Raw genomic sequence first — 24,629 nt, 5'->3', positions numbered from 1 at the left:
TATTGTTATTCAACTAATCACAACCTCTAATACTACTCATGTTGATGATTCTTCAAACCCAATTCAAGCTGAGTTATCAAATCCTGATTCTGAAAACATAAACTCTGAAAAGCCAGGACTTACTTTTGAAGAAAAGAGAAAGTTATTATGGGGAAGTGTTAAGTGGAATTTATATCCCCTTAGAATGCTTTATAAAGGATTGAATTGGTGTTCTGTACTCAAGTTGTTTGTGTTTTTGATGTGTTTTTGTAGTTTTTTGCATTTTAAGGCATATTCGAAAGAAGGAATGAATATTGCAGGTTTTATGCTTAGAAGAATGTTAGGATGGAGCCTCGGTTGATTGCACACAAGAAACCATCAAGAGAAGTACAAGAAAGCAAGAAAATCCAGTTTTTTCCAGAAGCTCAGGGCGGCCGCGCTACACTTGGGAGCGGCCGCGCCGTACTCAAAGCGGTAGCGCTGTACTTGGGGGCCATCGCGCTAGGTCAATATTCTGAAATCCTGATTCTAATAGAAGATTGATCTGCTGGACTTCTGGTCGCTTTGGGCTGGTATTTATAGACTTTTAAAAGATGTTTTTCATAACGGAGAGCAAGGAGATAACAACAAGAAGACCTAATAGCACACATTCAACGAAGGAGAAGAAGATCTAGTTTTTACTTATGATTCTTTGCTTAAGTTGTAATCTTGGATGCTCGTTTCCTCTGTTGTTGAATATAATACTCTTGTTAATGTACTTTGTTATTTTATTCAGTTTATAAAGACCTAGTTTTTATATCATGCTTTCAATTGGAACCCATGGTGATGATGAGTTCGGTTATGAACTAATCGTTATCGTGGAGTTCTAACGGATTTACTTATGGATTTCTATAGTTAATTATTTTGATACCTAAGTGTGTGGTGATTGTATGATATCCTAGTATTGGTTGTGCTTATTTTTCTTATGTGCGTCGCGAACATATAAGATAGCGTGTTAATCTTTTTAGAAGCGACAGTGAATATAGAGATTTAGAACTTGCCATGCTAGTATAGGTTCATGTATTTGTTATGAATGATTCTTAAGTAATTTTAACCATCTTACTTTCCCTATATAATCACGGTAGATAACTTGTGCATTAAATCTTTATGTTTTAAAATTATATAGACATATAGGGTCTCAACATAAGTGGTGTCTATTCAGCTTCTATCTCTTTTGTGGATGTCTGGTAGTAGGGTATTCGTGCAACGAAAGTTAGCGTTTACTAGTTTCGTGTTATCTGATTAGTTGTCATCACCATCACATGGTAAGGTTAAGAACAATGACTTTGAATGAAGTATTTAATGAAGTTAGAATCCTATGTTTGTCTCATATAGTTAATTCAGTCATTTCTAATCTCTTAGTTATTTGCATGTTAGATTAATATTATTTATAAATATCTCAACTTGTTATTGTCTTAGCATTGAGCGATAACCATACCATTGTTGCATAGGTGAATAATTTTAAGTTAACTAAAAGACTCTTTGCGAGTACGAAACTGATTTATATCTTATACTATTTATGAACGCGTATACTTGCGCAAATAGCGCGTGTTTTCACCCTAACAAGTTTTTAGCGCCGCTGCCGGGGACTCGACGTTAATTTTTAGTTTAGGTGCTTGACATCAGTGGTCGTTAAAGTTCACCGACTCAGATATTTTACTTGTTTGCTTGTTGGTGTTTCAGGTACTCTAGAGATCGTGTATGCGAACATGTTCTCAATCTCAAAAGGAAGCACTGGAAGAAGTTGAAGAATTTTTTGAAGAAGTTGAGAAAGTTGAAGAAGAAGCGATTATTGCAATGGGAGAACCAGTAGCGAATACGAAAGCTTTGATGGATTATTCTCAGCCGAAGATCAATGATATTCAGTCTAGATTATCAGACCAGCCATCACGGCTAATACTTTTGAAATCAAATCTAGCACGATTCAGATGGTGCAGAACTCACTCCAGTTTGGGGGTTCTCTAATGGAAGATCCCAACATGCACATTAGTGATTCATTGAGATCTGTGACACTTTCAAGTTCAACAATATTTCTGAAGATGCTATAAAGCTGAGGCTTTTCTCGTTCTCTCTAAGGGATAAAGCTAAGTGTTGGTTGCATTCCCTACCACCAGGCTCTATTACTACTTGGGAAGATCTTGCTCATAAGTTTCTTACTAAATTATTCCCTATGGCAAAGACAGCTGCAATCAGGAACGCTCTTACTCAATTTACGTAGCAATCGGGAGAATCTTTGTGTGAAGCTTGGGAGCGCTATAAGGAGATGCTTAGGAAGTATCCTCATCATATGATGCCTGACTAGATGATTATCAACTGCTTTTATAATGGTTTGGGAGCACAGTCTAGACCTATGCTCGATGCAACATCAGGTGGAGCCTTATGGGCTAAAAGCTATGATGAAGCTTATGAGTTGATTGAACTGATGGCTGCCAATGAATACCAGAACCTAACTCAGAGACTACCTCAAGGCAAGGTAGCATGAATTCTGGAGGTGGATACAGCTACTGCTATAGCTGCTCATCTTAAGGCTTTAACGATGAAGGTGGATTCTTTGGCTAATTATGGAGTTAATCATATCACAAGTATCTGTGAGCTTTGTGCTGGTGCACATGAGACGGAGCAGTGTGCTATATCTAGTGAATCAACTCAGTTCGTGAGCAACTTTCAGAGGTCGCAACAACCTGTTCCTACCACTTATCATCCAAACAACCGCAATCATCCTAACTTCAGTTGGAGGAACAATCAGAATGCGGTGCAACCTTATCAGCAGTATGCAGCATAGCAATTCAACCCTTCTGGTTTTCAACAACCGCAATATGCACCAAAACAACAACTCGAACTTCAACAACTACCGCAAGGAAGTACAAGTCAATCTAATGAAAAATATGAATTGGAGGAGTCAAGGCTCATGTGCAAGAGCCAAGCGGTTTCTATCAAGACTCTGGAGAATCAAATCAGGAAGATTGCCAATACTTTGTTGAATCGATAACCTGACATACTCCTTAGTTCCAGGAAAGAGGGAAGAAAAAGAGCAGGTTAAGGGGATTACCTTGAGGTCTGAGAAGGTTGCAAGCCCTGAAAAATCTCAATTTTCGGAAGATGAAGTTGTGGCTGAAGAAGATGTGCAGAAGTAAGCAGAAGTGGAATCAAGGAAGAAAACTGTGGAACACACTCCTCCTGAGGGTAATACAGGGGAGAAACAGGTCTATCCTTCACCTCATTTTCCTAAGAGGCTACAGAAGCAAAAGTTGGATAAGCAATTTGCTAAGTTTCTGGAGGTGTTCAAGAAACTTCATATTAACATTACTTTTGCTGAAGCTCTTGAACAGATGCCTAGCTATGCAAAGTTTATGAAAGGTATTCTCTCTAGGAAAGTGAAGCTCGATGACCTAGAGACCGTTGCTCTTACGGAGGAATGCAGTGATGTGCTGCAACAGAAGTTGCCTCCGAAGCTTAAAGATCCTGAAAGCTTCACTATTCCTTGCACCATCGGAAACTTGTCGGTCGAAAAGTCTTTATGTAATTTGAGAGCTAGCATTAATCTGATGCCTTTGTCGATCTTCAAGAAGTTGGGTTTACCTGATCCAAAGCCTACATATATGTCCTTGTAGTTGGCCGATCGTTCTACTACATATCCACGAGGCATTATGGATGATGTCTTGGTCAAGGTGGACAAACTCATCTTTCCTGCTGACTTTTTAATTCTTGATTTTGAGGAGGATAAAAAGATTCTCATAATCTTGGGAAGACCATTCTTGGCTACTGGCCGGACCTTGATTGATGTGTAGAAGGGTAAGCTTACTATGCGAGTACTGGATCAGGATGTGACCTTTAATGTTTTCAGTGCCATGAAATTCCCTACAGATAAAGAGGAGTGCTTATAAGTGGAATTGGTCAATTCGGTGGTTACTTCAGAACTTGATCAAATGCTAAGGTCTGATGCCTTAGAGAAAGCCTTGATGGAGAATTCAGATAGTGAAGATGATAACGGTGATGAGTAGTTGTAGTATTTGAATGCTTCTTCTTGGAAGCGAAGGCTGGATATGCCTTTTGAATCCTTTGGATTGTCAGAACTCAAAAATGCTGAGGGGCGTCTCAAGCCATCTATTGAGGAAGCTCCTACACTCGAGCTTAAACCTTTGCCTGAACACTTGAGGTATGCGTTTTTAGGTGATGCATCTACTTTGCCTGTTATTATTGCATCTGACCTTTCAGGTAGTGATGAGGAAAATCTCTTAAGAATTATGAGAGAATTCAAGTCGGTAATTGGATGAACTATATCAGATATTAAGGGAATAAGCCCTTCTTATTGTATGCATAAAATTCTGCTAGATGAAGGAAGTAAGCCGACTGTTGAGCAACAGAGGAGGCTAAATCCGATCATGAAGGAGGTTGTGAAAAAGGAAATTCTTAAGTGGCTAGATGCAGGCATCATTTATCCTATTTCTGACAGTTCTTGGGTAAGCCCAGTTCAGTGTGTGCCGAATAAGGAGGCATTACTGTGGTTGCTAATGAAAAGAATGAGCTCAACCCTACTCGAACAATCACGGGGTGGAAAGTTTGCATGGATTACAGGAAGCTGAACAAGGCCACGAGGAAAGATCACTTCCCTCTTCCTTTTATTGATTAGATGCTTGATAGGTTGGCTGGGCACGAGTACTACTGTCTTCTGGATGGCTATTCGGGCTATAATCAGATTTGTATCACTCCAGAAGATCAGAAAAAGACTACCTTCACTTGTCCATTTGGTACGTTTGCCTTCTGAAGAGTTTCTTTTGGGTTATGTGGTGCAACTGCCACATTTCAGAGATGCATGATGGCCATCTTCTCGGACATGATTGGTCAGAATATGGAAGTGTTCATGGACGATTTTTCTCTGTTCGGGGATTCTTTCGACGAGTGGTTGAAAAATCTTGGCGCATTTCTTAAAAGGTATGTTGAGATCAATCTGGTTCTCAACTAGGAGAAATGTCACTTTATGGTGTAATAGGGCATCATTCTTGGGAACAAGGTCTCTAGTAAAGGTCTTGAGGTTGACAAAGCCAAGGTGAGGAACATTGAAAACCTTCCTCCACCAATTTCTGTTAAGGGAATCCGCAGTTTTCTTGGTCATGCGGGCTTATATCGGTGCTTCATCAAGGATTTCTCTAAAATCTCCAAACCCTTGTGCAATCTAATAGAGAAAGATGTCCCTTCAAATTTGATGATGAGTGTCTAGCTACTTTTGAGAGCTTAAAGAAGAGCTTGATCATGGCACCTGTCATAACTGCACCTGATTGGAATGAGCCTTTTGAAATGATGTGTGATGCAAGTGACTATGCAGTTGGAGCGGTTTTTGGGAAAAAGGAAGAACAATATATTTTATGTGGTCTACTATGCTAGTAAGACCCTCAATGGTGCTAAAATGAACTAAACTACTACTGAGAAGGAACTCTTATCCATTGTCTACGGTTTTGAGAAGTTCCGATCTTATTTGCTTGGGACAAAGTTGGCAGTTTTCACTGATCACGCTGCGATTCGCTATCTCATCTCGAAAAAGGACTCGAAGCCTAGATTGATTAGATGGGTTCTTTTACTTCAGGAGTTTTAGTTGAAGATCAAGGATATAATAGGTACTGAGAATCAAGTTGCAGATCATCTCTCTCATTTAGAAGATCCAGGTACAGCTTTACAGGATAAGACATTGATAATTGAGTCTTTTCCCGATGAGCAGTTATTTGAGGTGCAAGAAGAACAACCGAGGTTCGCTGACATTGTGATCTATCTTGTGAGCAACAATATGCCCCTGGACTTGACTTCTGCTCAAAGGAAGAAGTTTCTTTACGAGGTGAAGTGGTACATGTGGGATGAGCCATTTTTGTTTCCGCAAGGAGCTGACCAAATTATCAAGAGATGTATTCCGTACAGCGAGACGGAGGGTATCTTGTGAGACTGCCATTCAACTGTTTATGGAGGCCACTATGGTGGAGAAAAGACGGCAACTCGTATCCTTCAAGCAGGATTCTTCTGGCCTACATTATTTAAGGATGCGCATCAGTTTATTTTAAAGTATGATCGCTGCCAGCGTGTTGGTAATATGTCAAAGAAGGATGAGATGCCTCTTAATATTCTTCTTGAGGTTGAGGTCTTCGATGTTTGGGGAATTGACTTCATAGGGCCATTTGTCTCATCTTGCAATAATCAATATATCTCGTTAGCGGTCGATTATGTGTCAAAATGGGTCGAAGTCAAGGCTTTGCCAATGAATGATGCAAAGGTAGTGCTTAACTTTCTTCACAAGCAGATATTCACAAGATTTGGGACTCCAAGAGTCATAATCAGTGATAAGGGTCGCATTTCTGCAATCGCAAGTTCACTACTATGATGCAGAGATATAATGTGAATCATCGCATTGCTACGACCTACCATCCTCAGACTAATGGTCAAGCTGAGGTGTCTAATAGAGAGATCAAGCGAATTCCGGAGAAAGTTGTATGTCCATCGAGAAAGGATTGGTCTTTGAAGCTGGATGAAGCTATTTGGGCTTATCGAACAGCATTTAAGACTCCACTTGGCATGTTACCATTTCAATTGGTTTATGGTAAAGGATGTCATTTTCCTGTGGAGCTAGAGCACAAGGCATATTGGGCTTTGAAGAAACTGAACCTTGATATGGATGCCGCTGGTAAGAAAAGGATGCTTCAATTGAATAAACTTGACGAGTTCTGATTTCAAGCATATGAGAACACCAAAATGTATAAGGAAAAAGTCAAGAGGTGGCACGATAGGGGTCTAGTGCTCAAATCATTTATGCCGGGGCAACAAGTTCTTTTGTTCAACTCTCGTCTCCGTCTTTTTCCCGGAAAATTGAAGTCGAGATGGTCAGGGCCGTTTGTTGTCAAAACTGTGTTTCCACATGAAGCGGTGGAAATTTTTGAGAATGATCCAGGCCAAGCATTCAAAGTGAATGGACATCATTTGAAGCATTACTATGGAGATACGGAAAATCGTGAGGTGGTTAGTGTTGTTTTATTGTCCACTTAATCTCAGAATTCTACGTCAAGCTAGCGACGTAAATTAAGCGCTTCTTGGGAGGCAACCCAAGCTTATTGTATATTAGTAGGTAAGAAAAGTAGATAGAATGAAGAAAACCAGAAGAAAATAAAAAAAAAATAAAAAAACAGGGGATTTTTTCCAGTGGCACGGTGCGCCCGCACTGAGAAGCAGGGCGGTCGCGCTGAAACTCCAGAAGCACGGCGCCCCCGCGTTGGGAAGCGGGGCGGCCGCGCTGAACCAACAAACACGGCACGCCCGTGCACCCAAGCGGGGCGGCCGCGCTGTCCCCGAAGAAAAAAAAATTAATCAAAAATTCAGAAAAAAATATACATATAGCAGTTACCCAATTTCTTAGCCCCCAATTTTTACACCCTATTTTTCCCTATTCCCACTACTCCCACTAACCCACAATCATATCCCACTTCTATTATAACCCTAATTCTATTTATCTCTATATATATACACCTATATACATCCATCTCCACCTTACTTTTATTTTCTCAAACCCTAAATCTCTCTACACACCTTTCTTATCTCACTTAATCAATTCCAATGGCACCAAAGAGAGCTCGCATTCAAGTAAGCAGCAACACTAATCCCGCCTCTACCGATATTTCGAGTGTTGGGGGTACGTGGCCACGATTTGTTACTCCGGAGGCTGAAGCGGAGTTCACAAGGTTGTTGTCTAAGCCAATAGCGAAAGAGAAGGGTTTTCTACCTTCAGGTGAGGATGGTAAGCTTCTCGAGATGATCTTGAAGATGGGATGGGTTTCGTTCTGTGAGGCACCCACAGCTGTGCTTATGAGTATCGTTCGCGAGTTCTATACGAACGCAAAAGGTTAGAAGAATGGGTATTCGTTAATGCGTGGGTTAGTAGTGGAATACACCCCGGAGGCTATTCGCGGGATTGTCAACCAACTGGCGAGGAAGCCAACTCAGGAGCAGTGGTTTAATAAGACGAGGGCGGACTTTGATTTGGATTTGATTGTGGCTACGCTGTGTGTCCCGAATACACATTGGAACTTCAAGAAGGGATCGAACGAGTACCTCAATTTCCCTACTTCATGCATGAATAGGTTTGCTCATGCTTGGAATGCTTTTATTTGTGCGAATATCATGACTTCTTCTCATGTGCATGATGTGACTATGGATCGTGCGAAGTTGTTATAGGGGATTTTGCAGGGAGATTATGTGGATCTCGGTTCTTTTATTCATCAAAGTATTTTGCGGTTTTTGCGTGGAAGCACTACGGGGTCTATCCCATATGCCTCGATTGTGACCAAGCTTTGTATTACGGTGGGAGTTCATTGGCCCGTTCACAAGCAACTTCAGTTACCGAACGCCCCCAGCGACAGTTCTACGATCGCAGTAATGCAGGAGTGGTTTGGTGGGAAGGCTGACGAAAAAGGACTTGGGTACAACTATGATCATTTGCGGGGGACAGTGAGCCGATCAGACATATGCTGGTGGTTCGACTCAAGCGCGCAGAGTAACATGGAGACATCAGGTTGGTGAGCCTAGTTCTTCCCAGCAGCAACAGCAGCAGGAGGCAGAGGATAGTGCTGGTTTAGGATCGACACAGTATAGGCATTTGACGAGGTGGATGGATGTGATGTATGAGTCGAATGGCAGGTTTGCGCAGGATCTTACTCAGGCATTGGGTACATCTTTTTGAGCCACGGGGGTTGACATACAGTAGCCAGTTTTTGGAGAGAATTCTGTGTATCCGCCTCCTGACACTCCACCCGCGGAGGGTGATGGTCATTCTGATTCCGAGTAGGTATGCCTTGATTTCTTGCTATTACCTTCACTGAGGACAGTGAAATTTTTGAGTTTGGGGGTGATAGTTAAGGAATATTTGTGTGTGAATCCATATAGATGCATATTCATAATAGTTTAATTCATATAGATTGCATATTTTTCATGTAGTTATTTGTTTTTTTTTGCATATTTGTTATCATGTTAGTATGTTGCATATAGTTGCATTTGCATTATATCATGATCCCTTAGGTTGCTTTTCCGATTAATTTGTGATGTTGATTCGAGTGTAGTGATGTCGTATAGAGGAATGTTAAGTCCAAACGAATTGATTTGCATGATAGAAGCAAGAAAATTTTCACTAAGTCTTATAGGTTGCTTGAGTGCTAGATCATGATCATTGTAATATCTGGGATATCGCGTGTAATTATTTTATCAATAAATGATTATTATGTGATTATTATGTGATTTTTGGTGAATTACCTGATGATTGATATTGATATTTAGATGTTTATATATGATAAGATATGAGTATGTTAATTTTATTATGTATAGAATAAAATACAGACAATTGTAATATTTTTCTGATAATTTTTGGATCGTTATATGATTTTATAATGATTTACAAATTTAATAATTATTTTCTGAATAATTACAAAACTATTTAATAAAGCTGGGAATCGTCCAACCTCAACCGTTTTTTACATTTTTATAACCCAAAACTCTTCGGAGAACTCCTTTCTAACCTAATCTGGTAATTCCGGACATTTTCCGTATTTTGACTTTTACGATCCGGGTAACGGTTTGACCCGTGCGCGTCCCGGCGCACAATTTTTGATACGATAATTATTTCGATATATCAACAAAACCCGTATTCTCAAAAGATGGGAAAATATTACATTATTTTCGTATAAAATATTTTATAAGAAGCCCGGTGTGGATAATTATCCAATACGGGTATTAAATCGGATCATTTTTGCAGCTACTTAGCGGCTAAGCAACTAATTTATCAATCCAAAACGATCCAACACGATCCAATTCTATTAATATAATAGCCCTTTTATTATTTCATTTTAGTAGTATAATCACAATTTGGTCAGTCACAACCAGTAAAATACAGAGAAAAACCCTAAAAATGTTACGTTCTTGAAAATCAAACCCACGAACGAAGGCGTTATCGAACTCCGATTCAAGCGTTTAATATATCAAATCGAAGCTCCCGAAAAACTCTTTCTGAATCAACCATCTATTTTTGTGCAGAAATGAAAATTATTTTATTTCGAATTATTTAAAGATTAAATTATGAAAATTTGTTCTTGATGTTGTTGATATGATTTGATGATTCCATCGTGTAGATAATCTTTTTCTGGTCATTTTGGTATATTATATGTCAAAAATAGAGTTCAATAACGTATAGAAATTGATGTTCGATTCTGGAAAATTGAAATTAGGGTTCATGTTCTTGATAACTTAAATTGAAAATTGGGAACTTTTAACCTGTTGATTATGGATATAATTGGTTAGTATTAGCTTGTAGATCGATTAAAAATATTTCGAATGGTGTGTGCTAAATCAACAGAGGATGCTCGGAAGCTACTCACCAGAAAAACGCTCGTGGCGGCGTCAGAAAACTTCAGCGAGGTTTTCCGGCCAAACCACGAGTTATTTGTTCAGTTTGATAATAGAAACAAACTCTTGGCAAGAAACACAACCGATCTGCTCGGTTTCACGCAGTTCTGGGCAGGGGAGGACGACGGCCGGCGGTGTTGCCTCCACCGTCGCCGGGTCGTCGGAGAATATGACCAAATATCAATTTGGCCCCCGAACTTTTGTTCGAATTAGATATTCAGTATTTTAGTTTTAAAAGTTTGCAAAAACTAGATTACTGTTTTATTTATTTTCAAAAATAATATTCTATTACTTTTAAAAATCAGAAAATGTATATTTAATTATTTTAAATTCAGAAAATTCTTTTTAATTATTTATTTACTTAAAAATAAATCTAATTTATTTTATTAATTAATTTTAATTATTTTTTAAATATGTTAATTAATCAATTAATTTAATATTAATTTATTAATTAATTTAATTAATTATTAATTGATTTTAATTGATTTAATAATTAGATTTAATTATTCTTTTTGATTAAAAATCTTGAAAAATAGTTTCGAGATTTAAAATATTATTTAAAATTATTTTCAAGGCTCGATAATTATTATAAAATTATTTTAAAGTCAGATTTAGGTGTTCGAACCCTATTATTTAATTATAAAATGATTCGGAGACCCGTTTTTATTCTGAAAAATGTTCAAAAATTTATATTAAATACCTAGAAAATCATTTTAACCCCGAATCTTCTTTGAATAATTATTTTAATTGAATATCTTGCGTGCTACATGTTATATGTGATCCGATTGATGCTTAATATGAATGTACATGCATTGGTTGACTGTTTTATTCATAACTTTCAATTCGTACTTCAGATTTAGGTAAAATGAAGGGTAGTTAGAAGCTTGTAACGAATAGAACGAGATGAGAATGAGTATTGGTAAGTAAATGTGATGTTTAACAGAGGAAGAGAGATAGGGAAATAAAGTGATTGACGAGTGGGAACCAACTGACAAATGTTAGTAAAGTAAAAGCGGATTGAGAAGGCAAGTGTTCCAATTCTTCTTGATTATATTACAAGTATTTTGAACTCTCTTCATTATGTTGCAACTATTCCAAATAGTTCTTATTCTATATTGCAAGTACTTTGAAGTACTTAGTCCTAAACCCTGATTCTTATTGATCTTGAGCCATAAGCCCGATTCTTCATAAACCATTGATTATTGAATTCTCAGATATAAACCACACCTATACGATACTACTCCACAAATACATATATACCACACACTGTTTCTTGATACTGAATTAGTTGATATACCAACCCTTTTGCTTTGTTTAACAAAATACCAATCCTTTTAACCCTTGAACCCTTGGTCTTCTACTTTCTGATTCGTTCTTTGATTGAAAGCCAACCTTTATGATTCCATTATTATACTTTCTTGGAATCTTGAATCACCCTATGCTTCGAGATAAATGTTGTTTATAATTCAACCTATTGATTTACATTGTTTATCATATTGTTATTCTAGAATTGGATTGTTTTTAAATATTGACCAGATTCATGATCAGACCAGATTCGTGGTCGGACCAGATTCATGGTCATAATAAGCCAGTGTGTGCCTTGGATCCAGTATATAGAGGAAAGCTGGGAGCCTTGTTCGGGGTTAGTGCGTGACTGATCAACAACCTAACCTTGGTTTTTAAAATAAAAGTGAATATCCAATTCTAATCATTGTTTATCAGTAAACTTGATTCCTTATATCATCTCAATTGATCATTATTAATCTCAGTGACTGTCATTATGACTTGCTGAGATAGTTAGCTCACTTTTGCAAATCTATTTATATTCTTTTCCAGTGAAAAAGAAACGGGTGGTAGCGAGGATCCCCAGACAAGTGTACGAGCTAGGTATCTAGGTTGAGATGGAATAAGCTAGCAGATGATGTTGGTTTAGTTTGTGTTGATAGTTGTAATAAAGTTTACTTCCGTTGTAAGATAAATACATTGGGATTTGGAATGTTGTAATATAAATAAGGTTGTGCCTTGTGGGAATACTTTAAACTGCTTCGATCCGTGGATAATGATAAGTAGGGTCATTGCATATATATTATTAAATTCATAAACATGTTTAAATATAGTGTGTGTATGTGTTGTGGACCCCAAACTTCTAACCCGGGTTTGAAGGGCCTTACAGGTTTGGCATCAGAGCTAAGGTTTAAAGTCACCGCCACAAGCCAAGATTGTCGAGAATGGGTAGATGGTTAAGATTAGTATTAGAAAATAAAGAAATTAAACGCCGAGAGGTTTAGTGTGACTAAATAATAGGTTTAGTATGATTCGTGACGAGATTCGAGATTCTTATCTAGCAACGTGATTTTCAGATAGCTGCGATGGAATATTTCTTTATTTCGTTATTGTTTGATCATTCGGAGCCTTCAGTCGGAAGACCGTCATCTGAACCACGTCCTGCTCTTCCGCCGGTGTCAGCTATAATACCAGTTGCGGCGGTTGCACCATTGCGAGCTATTCCACCTCCAGTTATGAAACCACCTATTCGAGGACCCCCACCTACTGATTCTGACTCTACTGGATGTTCGGTTGCGGGTGCATCTTTCCAGTTTACTCCACACCTTATTCTATACTATAAGCGTGAGGCTCTTCTTTTGGAACGAGAAACCCTGTTGGTGTAATATCTGGGATATATCGTGTGATTATTTTTGCTATTAAATAATTATTATGTGTGATCAGTATCTATTCTGTGAGTTAATTGTTAAATGTTATCTGTACTTGGATATTCAAAAATAATATTAATTGAGTATTTTAATTTTTATATGTCCAAAATAAAACATAGATAATTGTCATATCTTCCTAATTATTTTTATGTTGATTTATGGATTTATAAGAATCATATGAAATTTCTAAAATCTTTTTCCGAGTATTTAAAATCTATTTTATAAAAACGGGAACCAACCGACGTCAGCCGTTGTTACGTTTTTGGAACCCGAAACTTTTACGAGAACTCCTTCCTAACCTAATTATAATATTCCGAGCATTTCCATGTTTTGACTTTTTCGATCCGGCGTACGGTCTGTCATGCGCAGGTCCCGGCGCAATATTTTCGATACAATATTCATTTCGGTAAATCAATAAAAACACGTATTTTCGATAAACGAGAGCTTTTTATTAAACTATCACAATTATCACTTCGTAGTACGTGTAACCAGGCGCTGAGACCAAGACAGCAGTACAAATTGTACTGATTTGGATAATTATCCCGAAAACCGATACCGTTTGGATCAGTTTTTATAAATAAATGTACCGTTTTATATCCGGAATGATCCAACGGGATACTAATTTTCTGTAATTATAAATAGCCTTTTACCGTATTTTATTTCGTATCAAAATCATTTGTAGATAGTTAATTTTATAATTTTCAGAGAAAAACCCTAATTACATAAACTGTTCTAAGAATCAAACAGCAAAACGAAGGCGTTACCAATCTCTGTTTTCAAAGCTTAAGTAACCAAAACGAAGGATTTGAGGTGTTCTACTAGATTCTAAGCTTTGTTTTACTGCAGAAATCAAGGTTTATTTTCTATAATTTTATTTATTTTCGAATTAAATTTATTAAAAATATGAATTTTTGTTCGGATGATTGTTTGTATGATTTGATGATTGCATGTTATAGAGCTTGTTTTCCTGATGATTTTGATATATTATACGTCTGATTTGGAGTTCAATAACATGTTCAAATTTGAGTTTGATTTTCGAATTTCAAAATTAGGGTTTATAACCCGTATGAATGTTCTTAATTGAAATTTGAGGGTTTCTTATTCTGGAATAGATTGATGTTGTGATATAGTGGATTGTGTTCTCTGTGAAATTTACAATCTATTCGTATAAGTTTCATGAATCACCGAGGTCTGTAGAGAAGGGAGTTGTCTTTTGAAATTTTCCGAAGTTCGCCGGAAACTGGAAAACTTCACGGCCAAATTCCAGCCAACTCAGGGATGATTAGAATGATTTGTTGGTATGGTTGAGTTCCTGGTGAAATATAGATGTGATCTGGAGGTGTTGGTGGGGTGAGGACGCCGGGAACGTGTTCTCCGGCCACCACCGATTTTCCGGCGACTGGAACCGCAAAATTGCAGTTTAGTCCCTGTAGTTTTGAAGATGGTGAAGTTTAGTACCTGTAGTTTCTAAAGTTTTCAAAAATAGGATTCCTGTTTATAAACTTTTTAAAAATCATATTTCCTATTTATTTTTATTATAAAAATTCATTTTTAATTTCTGAAAATTCTAAAAATTAGTATTATAATTCCGAAAATTATTTTTAATTCAAAAATAAATCTGAATTAATTAGTTAATTAATTTCAGTTAATTTTTAATTAATTAATTAGTCAATTAATCCGAAAATTAATTGATTAATTGATTTAGTTAATTATTAATTGATTTTAATCAGTTATTTAATTAGATTTAATTATTTAAAAATGATTTAAAAATTCCGAAAGATAGTTTCGAGCTTTAAAATATTATTTTAAATTATTTCCAAAGCTCGATAATTAGTATAAAATTGTTTCGGAGCCAGAATTGGCCTACCGAACCCTGTTTATTAACCCGAAATTGATCCAACGACCCGTTTTAATTTCGAAAAATGTTTTAAAAATCATTTTAAATATCAGAAAGCCTACTTATGACTCGAGACTTCTTTATAAATAATATATCATTGATGTCGTGATGTATTATGTGCTATATGTGACTTGTTGATTGACTATCAGTCTATATATTCGGTGTTTACTTGATTATTACATAACTTTCAATCCGTTAATCGGATTTGGGTAAAACGAAGGGTAGATAGAAGTATGTGTTGAATAGAACTCTGTGAGTCGATTATTGATAGATGTTTATGATATGTGAGCAGAAGAGGCAAGGCGTAGGAAAGGGAAACAGGTAGTTGAGGAGTAAGACGATTGTGATTGGAAGCGAGTGCAGTGTAGTAAGCTAATACCAGGCAAGTGTTCTGAACTTTCTCGAGATATTGTAGTACTTGATAGTCTTGTTGACATTGCAAGTGCTTTGAAGCACAGAAACTGAAACCCTAATTTCAGTTATTGTTCTTGAGCCATGAATCATATTCTTTCTAAGCCATTGATTATTGTATACCCAAACACGAACCACAAATCTACGATACTACTCCACAAATACATACAAACTAAATACCAAACACTGAACTGAATTATTTTATACTCAACCCATGGTATCTTATGCTTTGAAGGACCAAATTCTTGAAACCCTGAAACATTGATTCCTTTGTGATCCAATTCTTTCATTACCCAACGTCCAAGTCTTGAAAGTACCTTGTTGATCCACACAAGGGTTGAAACCCTTTCATTGTTAAACACTCACTGTTGTTAATGATTCTGATTATTGTTTATTATTGTTTAATTTTATTATTATATTAGAATTGGATTGTTTTTATAAAATTGTGGACCAGATTCGTGGTCAGACCATATAATGGTCAAGTTAGGCCAATGTGTGCCTTGGATCCAGTAGTTAGAGCAATGCTGTGTGCTTTGCTCGGGGTTAGTGCATGACTGATCAGCAGCCTAACCTTGGTTTTAAAATAAAAGTATAGTATCAAATTCTAAATCATAATCCATTGTTCACTTAATATCATAACCATATTCACTTGATGATCATTATTCTCAGTTTTGTCATTGTGACTTGCTGAGCTAGTTAGCTCATTTGTGCAATGTTGTTTATACTCTTTCCAGTTAAAAAAGAACCAGTTGGTAGCAAGGATCCCCAGTCCAGTGCGAGAGCTAGGGATTAAGGCTGTTGAAGCTGAGCTAGTAGGCTTCTTTTGAAATAATGTAAATTGTAAAAGTTTGTAATATGTTTAATACTCAGTTTGAGTTTGAATGGTTGGGACTTAATCGGTATGTAATATATTAGTGTGTTTGGCTTGTGTGCATACTTTAACCTGTTGCGATCCGTGGTAGTTGGTAAGTAGGGTCACTGCATATTATTATTATTATCTTTATTATTGTTATAAGCAGGTTATAAATAAGGCGTGTGTGTGTGTGGACCCCAAACTTCTGACCCGGGTTTGGAGGGCACCACAGTTGGCACAGATCCAGGAGCTACAACATATTATAAGGACTATAGATGTTGACAGGAAAGTGAAGGAACTTTGGAATGAGATTCAGGTTACCCGGAGAGTACTTGAGGCCAGACTTCATGGATCTACTTGTGAGTATGCAACCCTAGATGCTCTTATGGGGTGGACTAGAGAGGTATTGGAGGATTTTGAGAGGCTTGGTGGACCAGAGTTTCCCTGAAGCTAGACGATGGAGATGATGTGATAGCTGATATATGTATAATAATGTGTGATATGTAGGATTAGACTTTTGGTGGGTATATAAATAAACAAGACTTGTTGAATAAGGGATAAACCTGTTGTACCTTTGCCTTTAATAAAATGTTTCGCGCTTGTACCACCAAACTTTGATGTATATACCAGTACCTTTCCTTTCTAGTATTGTCATTTACTTTACCATACCTGTTTTATCTTACTGCACCGGTCATGAAACTCTTGAGATAACATGTACCCTTTTCCCCTTAACTGTTTACATTCTGTAAAGAAGCACACAATTTACTTAGTTCAACGATTGAAAATGTTTTAAAAGAGATATTTATGTTTTACAAAAGCTTTTCATAAAAAGGGTTTTGATATAAAGGCTAAATAAGTTATTTGATTATTTATAGAAAATGCCGCCCAGAAGAAATACACATTCTACCAACCAAAATGCAGAAACCAATAATAACAACAATACCCAAGATATCAATAACCAAAATGCCAATCCAGGTCCCATAGACCCAACCATATCCCAGATTCTTCAGATCTTAGCCCAACAGACAGTTCACCTGACTCAACAACAACAGAGGCAGACTAATCCTCAGGTAACCTTTAAGACCTTTCAGGCGGTGAACCCACCAGAATTTAAGAGTTCTGTAGATCTTATTGAGGAAATAGTCTGGTTGAAGGAAATTGAGAAGGCATTTACCTTAGTCAAGGTGAGAGATGAATAGAAGACTGAGTTTGCGAGTTACTATCTGAAGAATGAAACCATCTACTGGTGGGAAACTGTTAAAGTATTGGAAGATACCGATGATGTTATGTGGGAGAGATTCAATGAATTGTTTCCAGAGAAGTATTTCCCTCAGTTTGTTCATGATCAAATGGAATTGAAATTTCTAGAGTTAGAGTAGGGGAGTATATCAGTGGCAGATTACGAAAGTAAGTTTGAGGAATTGTCTAGGTTTGTGCCATCCTATGGGGACACTGATAGGAAAAAGGCTAAGAGGTTTCAACAAGGACTCAAGCCATGGATCTGAGGGAAGGTGGCCATATTTTAATTGGACACGTATGCATGAGTTGTGCAGAAGGCTATGATTGCAGAGACAGAAAGTGAAATATCTCAGATGGAGAAGGAAAGTAAGAAGAGGAAGTTTGAAGGGAGTGAAAGACAGTCTCAAGCAGGGAATTTCCAAATTTCAATCAGAGGAAAGGCAAGCTCCAGGGGGGAAGGAATTTTAACAGGAAGAATACAGGCAAATAAGGCCAAGGTAACTGTCCAGCCACTGGGAATCAACCAACCCAGCAGAGGCCAGCTATACCAGATTTCCAGGTCTGCGGGAAGAAGCATGGCGAAGTCTGCAATAAGTTGAAAATTGGCTGTTATAGATGCAACCAGAGGGGGCATTATTCAAGGGAGTGCCGTAATCAGCCAGCCAGGGAGCCCGTCAACAAGGATCAGCCTACTAGAAATCAGGCAGGAAAAGTTCCAGTAATTGGGTATACCTGGTTCAAATCAGAAATGCCAGGGCATATAACAAGGGATTGTAAGAAACCAGTTCCAGTCAATAATACACTACGAATCATGAGAGCCACTCCAACAGTAAATGAACCTCCCAGAGCTAGAATTTATGACATATCTATGAAGGATGCTATTATGGACACTGATGTTGTGGAAGGTGCGCTTACTATGAATTCTTTATGTGCTAAAGTGTTAGTAGATTCAGGAGCAACTCGATCATTTATTTCTCAAGATTTTATTGATAAGTTGAATTATCTAGTTAAATTGTTAAGTGAAATTATGACAGTAGAATTAGCAAATCAGGAGCGTGTATCGGTTAACCAAGTGTGTAAGAGCTGTTAGATTGAGATTTCTGGCAATAAGTTCGATGTTGACTTGATACCGTTTAAGTTAAGAGAGTTTGACGTTATTCTAGGAATGGACTGGCTATCTAAGTATGATGCTCAGATAGACTATCGTAACAAGAAGATAATATTGAAGACGCCTGATGAGAAAGTGGTGGCGGTTAAAGGTCAGAGGGAAACAAAGAAGTTCTTGACGATGATTCAAGCCAAAAAGTTACTACAACAAGGATGCGAGCATTTCATTGCTTATGTGATAGATAGAAGTCAGGAACCAGTAAAACTGGAAGACATTCCAATGGTAAATGAATTTCCAGATATGTTTCCAGACGAATTACCAGGACTTCCTCCAGATAGAGAAATTAAGTTTGCGATCGACTTAGCACCTGGAATAGAACCAATATCTAAGGTCCCGTATAGAATGACACCTGTTGAAATGAAGGAATTGGCAGAGCAATTACAAGAATTATTAGAAAAAGGAGTAATTCGACCCAGTGTATCCCCATGGGGTGCATCGGTACTCTTTGTTAAGAAGAAAGATGGAAGTATGAGGTTATGTATCGAGTATCGAGAACTGAACAAGCTTACGATTAAGAATAAGTATCCGTTACCTCGAATCGATGATTTGTTTGACCAGCTGAAATGAGCTAAATATTTCTCTAAGATTGATTTGAGATCCGGATATTACCAATTGAAGATTAAGCCCGAAGATATACCAAAGATAGCTTTCCGAACAAGGTACGGTCATTATGAATTCTTAGTGATGTCTTTTGGATTGACCAATGCCCCAGCAGCATTTATGGACTTGATGAACATAATTTTTAAGGAATATCTAAATAAGTTTGTCATTGTGTTTAAGAAGTTGTATGTAAAGTTTTCAAAGTGTGAGTTTTGGTTACAAGAAGTTCAATTTTTAGGACACGTAGTAAGTAATGAAGGGATCAAAGTGGACCCAGAAAAGATTGAAGCTGTTATGAATTGGGAAAGGTCAAAAACACCAACAGAAGTGAGAAGTTTCTTGGGGTTAGAGGGATATTATCGAAGATTTGTTCAAGATTTCCCAAAGATTGCGACGCCTTTGACAAAGCTTAATAAGAATATATTTTGAACTTGATGATAAATTAAACAAAACACCTTAGTAGATTTTAACTTAATGTTTTTGTAGCTCTCGACGGATGTTCTAATATAGTCGACGGATGATCTTTATAGTCCCGACGGATGATAATTTGACATCCATCGAGAGTGTAGCTTATGTAATAATAGTCTTGTAGCACATCTCTGCAAACAACAATGTATTAGTTGAGTAAACACTGTAGGATTCTTTAAGTCATGTTGACTACTAGATTGATATGCAGAATAGGTTGGCTAATTGTAAATATAAGATGTCTTGTAATTCTGTATAAGTGAAATAGAATCAAGTGACAGAAAGACTCCCGACGGATGATCTACAAAGGCTCCCGACGGATAATCAACAAGGCTCCCGGCGGATGATTAACATAATCCCGACGGATGATAATATTCAAAATAGCAGTTGATAGTGACAACGCAGTCACATGCGTCGGGTGTTTGCAAATGGAATATGGTAGCCTAATTGCAGGATTTAGAGAATAAAGAAGCATTACCATTTCCATGTAAATATGAAGATATTCAAAGATGCTGGATAGAGTAATGTAGCAGCATGAAGATAGAATAGATACAATTTTGTTTTATTGTCTTGTCTTACTATCATGTAACTTGGTGATATATAAACCGAGTGTAGCAAGTAGAACACCTAACTGAGTAAGCATTATTTTTCAGAGAGATAGATAAAGCTATATCTGTTAAACATTTCTCCATAATTTTGTAAGTTCTCTTGTAAGCAGCTGTGTGCTATTCAAGTATCACAGAGTTCTCAACTTTATATATATCTTTGGTTGATAAGTTCAAATCCATCAGAAAGTTTTAAAGCCTTGTGTTTTATTACTTTATATTTTGATTTCTATTATTCTTTCATTCCGCACTACTGCAAATTAAACACAATTATATACTAAGTAAGAACATTCTTAAAATCAGAAAAAGTAGTCAGAATTACATTTAACCCCCTTCTGTAATTCTTGTTGCATTGTTTGGGATTAACAAAGCTCACCAAGAAAAATGAAAAGTTTATATGGAATGAGAAGTGTGAAGAAAGTTTTCAAGAATTAAATAAAATATTGATCACGACACCTGTTTTGTCGCTTCCAGATGATCAAGGAAATTTTGTAATCTATAGTGATGCTTCTCATAAGGGATTAAGTTGTGTTTTAATGCAACATGATAAAGTCATTGCATATGCATCGAGATAACTGAAACCTCATGAGCAGAATTATCCTACTCATGAATTGGAACTAGCAGCGATAGTATTCGCCTTGAAGATTTAGAGACATTACCTATATGGAGAAAAATGTGAGATCTATATGGATCACAAAAGTTTAAAGTACATATTCACGCAAAAGGAACTGAACATGAGAAAGCGGAGATGGATGGAGTTGATCAAGGACTATAATTACATAATTAACTATCATCCAGGAAAAGCGAATGTGGTGGAAGATGCGTTAAATAGAAAAGAAAGATTGAACGTACTGATAATACCGAAAGAGTTATACAAGGAATTTCAGAAATTTGAATTGAAAGTCGGAATTTGCAAGCCTAATGAAGCAAAGAAGTATAGTATGACGTTTCAGCCAGAATTGTTAGAAAAGATAAGAAGATGCCAATAGGAAATAATGGATCAAGATATCAATCGTTTGGTTGAAGAAGAGTTATGCACTCAGAAGGATGATCAAGGTATTCTTAGATTTTCATCCAGAATTTGAATTCCATCAGTGACAGAATCAAAGAATGAAATTCTACAAGAAGCTCACAACTCAAGATATTCCATCCATCCAGGAAGTACCAAGATGTACATAGATTTAAAGGAAAATTATTGGTGGCCAAATATGAAAAGAGAAATTGCGGAATGGGTTAGCAAATGTTATACGTGTCAGAGAGTTAAAGCGGAGCACCAGAGACCAAGAGGATTGTTACAACCACTAGAGATTCCAGAATGGAAGTGGGAGCACATTGCTATGGATTTTATAGTTGGCTTACCAAGGACGAAAGTGAACCACGATGTTATTTGGGTTATAGTGGACAGACTAACCAAATCAGCGCATTTCTTGCCTATCAATGAAAGATTTTCACTAGACAAATTGGTTCACATGTATTTGAAGTAAGTAGTAGTGCGTCATGGAGTCCTTGTGTCTATTGTGTCAGATCGAGATCCACGATTCAATTCATGATTCTGGAGAAGTTTTCAAGAATGTTTAGGAACTAAGTTAAACATGAGTACGACTTATCATCCGCAGACCGACGGCCAAAGCGAGAGAACAATCCAAACAATTGAAGATATGTTATGTGTTTATGCCATTAATTTCAAAGGAAATTGGGACGAGCATTTACCCTTAGTGGAATTTGATTACAATAACAATTATCATGCCAGTATCGGGATGCCTCCCTACGAAGCTGTTTATGGACGCAAATGTCAATCACCAGTATACTGGGACAAAGTCGGAGAACGTAATATACTTGGACCCGAGTTGGTGTAACAAACAAAAGAAGTTGTGGAAGTCATCCAGAAAAGGTTTATTGCAGCACAAAATCGTCAAAGGAAATATGCAGACCAGTCTAGAAAGGATATGGAATTCGAAGACGGAGATTTAGTATTATTGAAAGTGTCATCGTGGAAAGGATTATCAAGATTCGGAAAGAAAGGAAAGCTGAGTCCTAGATACGTTGGACCTTTTGAAATTTTAAAATGTGTCGGTAAGGTAGCATATGAATTGGAGTTACCCCCAGACATGGAGCACATTCATAATGTTTTTCACGTCTCGATGCTTAAGAGATATAATCCAGATTCTAAGCATGTAATTAAGTATGAGCCGATAAAACTTCAGGCATATTTATCCTATGTAGAGAATCCAATAGAGATTTTAGAAGAAAGAAAGAAGGTATTGAGAAATAAAGTTGTAAATTTAGTAAAAGTATTATGGAGAAACCCAAAGGTTGAAGACTCAACCTGGGAACTAGAAAGTGATATACGAGAAAAGTACCCTCATCTGTTTACATAGGAGATTATGAGGACATAATCCTTTTAAGGGGGGAAGGATGTAATATCCGGGATATCGCGTGTAATTATTTTATCAATAAATGATTATTATGTGATTATAATGTGATTTTTGGTGAATTATCTGATAATTGATATTTATATTTAGATTTTTATATATGATAAGTATGAGTATGTTAATTTTATTATGTCTAGAATAAAATATAGAGAATTGTGATATTTTTCTGATAATTTTTGGATTGTTATATGATTTTATAATGATTTACAGATTTAATATTTATTTTTTGAATAATTACAAAACTATTTTATAAAGCCGGGAAAACCGTTTTTATGTTTTTACAACCCGAAACTCTTCGGAGAATTCCTTCCTAACCTAATCTGATAATTCCAGACATTTTCCATGTTTTGACTTTTTCGATCCGGATTACGGTTTAACCCGTGCGCGTTCCGGAACACAATTTTTGATATGATAATTATTTCGATATATCAACAAACCCCGTATTCTCAAAAGACGGGATAATATTACATTATTTTCATATAAAGTGTTTTATAAGATGCCCGATGTGGATAATTATCCAATACGGGTTTTAATTAGATCATTTTTGCAGTTACTTAACGGCTAAACAACTAATTTGTCGATCCAAAATGATCCAATATTCTATAAATATAAATAGGCCTTTTATTATTTCATTTTAGTCGTATAATCACTATCTGTCAGTCACAACCAGTAAAATACAGAGAAAAACCCTAAAAACGTTACGTTCTTGAAAATCAAACCCACGAACAAAGCTGGGAGCCTTGCTCGGGGTTAGTGCGTGACTGATCAGCAGTCTAACCTTGGTTTTTAAAATAAAAGTGAATATCCTATTCTAATTATTGATTATCAGTAAACTTGATTCCTTATATCATCTCAATTGATTATTGTTAATCTCAGTGACCGTCATTATGATATGCTGAGCTAGTTAGCTCACTCTTGCAAATCTGTTTATATTCTTTTCCTGTGAAAAAGGAAACTGGTGGTAGTGAAGATCCCCAGAAAAGTGTGCGATCTAGGTATCCAGGTTGAGATGGAATAAGCTAGCAGATGATGTTGGTTTAGTTTGTGTTGATAGTTGTAATAAAGTTTACTTCCGTTGTAAGATAAATAAACTGGGATTTGGAACATTATAATATAAATAAGGTTATGCTTTGTGGGCATACTTTCACTGCTTCAATCCGTGGATAATGGTAAGTAGGGTCATTGCATATATATTATTATATTCATAAACATGTTTAAATATGGTGTGTGTGTGTGTGTTGTGGACCCCAAACTTCTGACCCTAGTTTGGAGGGCGTTACAATCATGACTTGTTTGTTTTTCGAGGTTTAATCACTTGTTTTTTTCTAGAATTTATGCTATTCTCTTAGTAGCAAAATAACATGGTTTTTTAAAATTGGAGAAAAATATTGGATATCAATGCTAGTTGTGGCTAGGCGTCAAATGGCTAGTAGCCGGCTCATGTTTATATGAGTAGTTTAGAGTTGAGCGAGATGGAGCAAAACACACTCGTTCAGAACATGAAAAAAAAAGAAAAAAAATATAGAGGAAAATAGGAAACAAATATATGTGTTAATATATGCATAATTGATCACGAGCGGGCTATTTAATACTCGAGTTATTAAGTTCTAGGGGGCTTTGTGCCTAGTGACCTAAGGCTTTTATAGTCTGGGTTCCGCTAACCTAACGCTCGCTACATGGATTGCATAAGTCTTTTGTGGACCTATTATTCCCAAACAATCTAAACAAGAATTACAGAAGGGGGTTGAATGTAATTCTGGCTTCTTTTCAATTTTAAGAATAGTTCTGCTATAAATATATAACTGTGT

General features: G+C 36.7%; 1 non-coding gene across 1 annotated transcript; it reads right to left on the bottom strand.

Moving 5' to 3' along the window:
- Positions 1-2,203: 2,203 nt before the first annotated feature.
- On the bottom strand, positions 2,204-2,310 carry LOC141709217 (small nucleolar RNA R71). Its single transcript, XR_012569805.1, has one exon. It is a non-coding gene; the product is annotated as a small nucleolar RNA R71 (small nucleolar RNA).
- Positions 2,311-24,629: the final 22,319 nt, after the last annotated feature.

The sequence above is a fragment of the Apium graveolens genome, chromosome 2 (genome assembly GCF_009905375.1).
Source record: "Apium graveolens cultivar Ventura chromosome 2, ASM990537v1, whole genome shotgun sequence".
NCBI lineage: Eukaryota > Viridiplantae > Streptophyta > Magnoliopsida > Apiales > Apiaceae > Apium > Apium graveolens.
The sequence above is the reverse complement of the archived record's forward strand: the minus strand, read 5'-3'. Positions and strand labels throughout refer to the sequence as shown.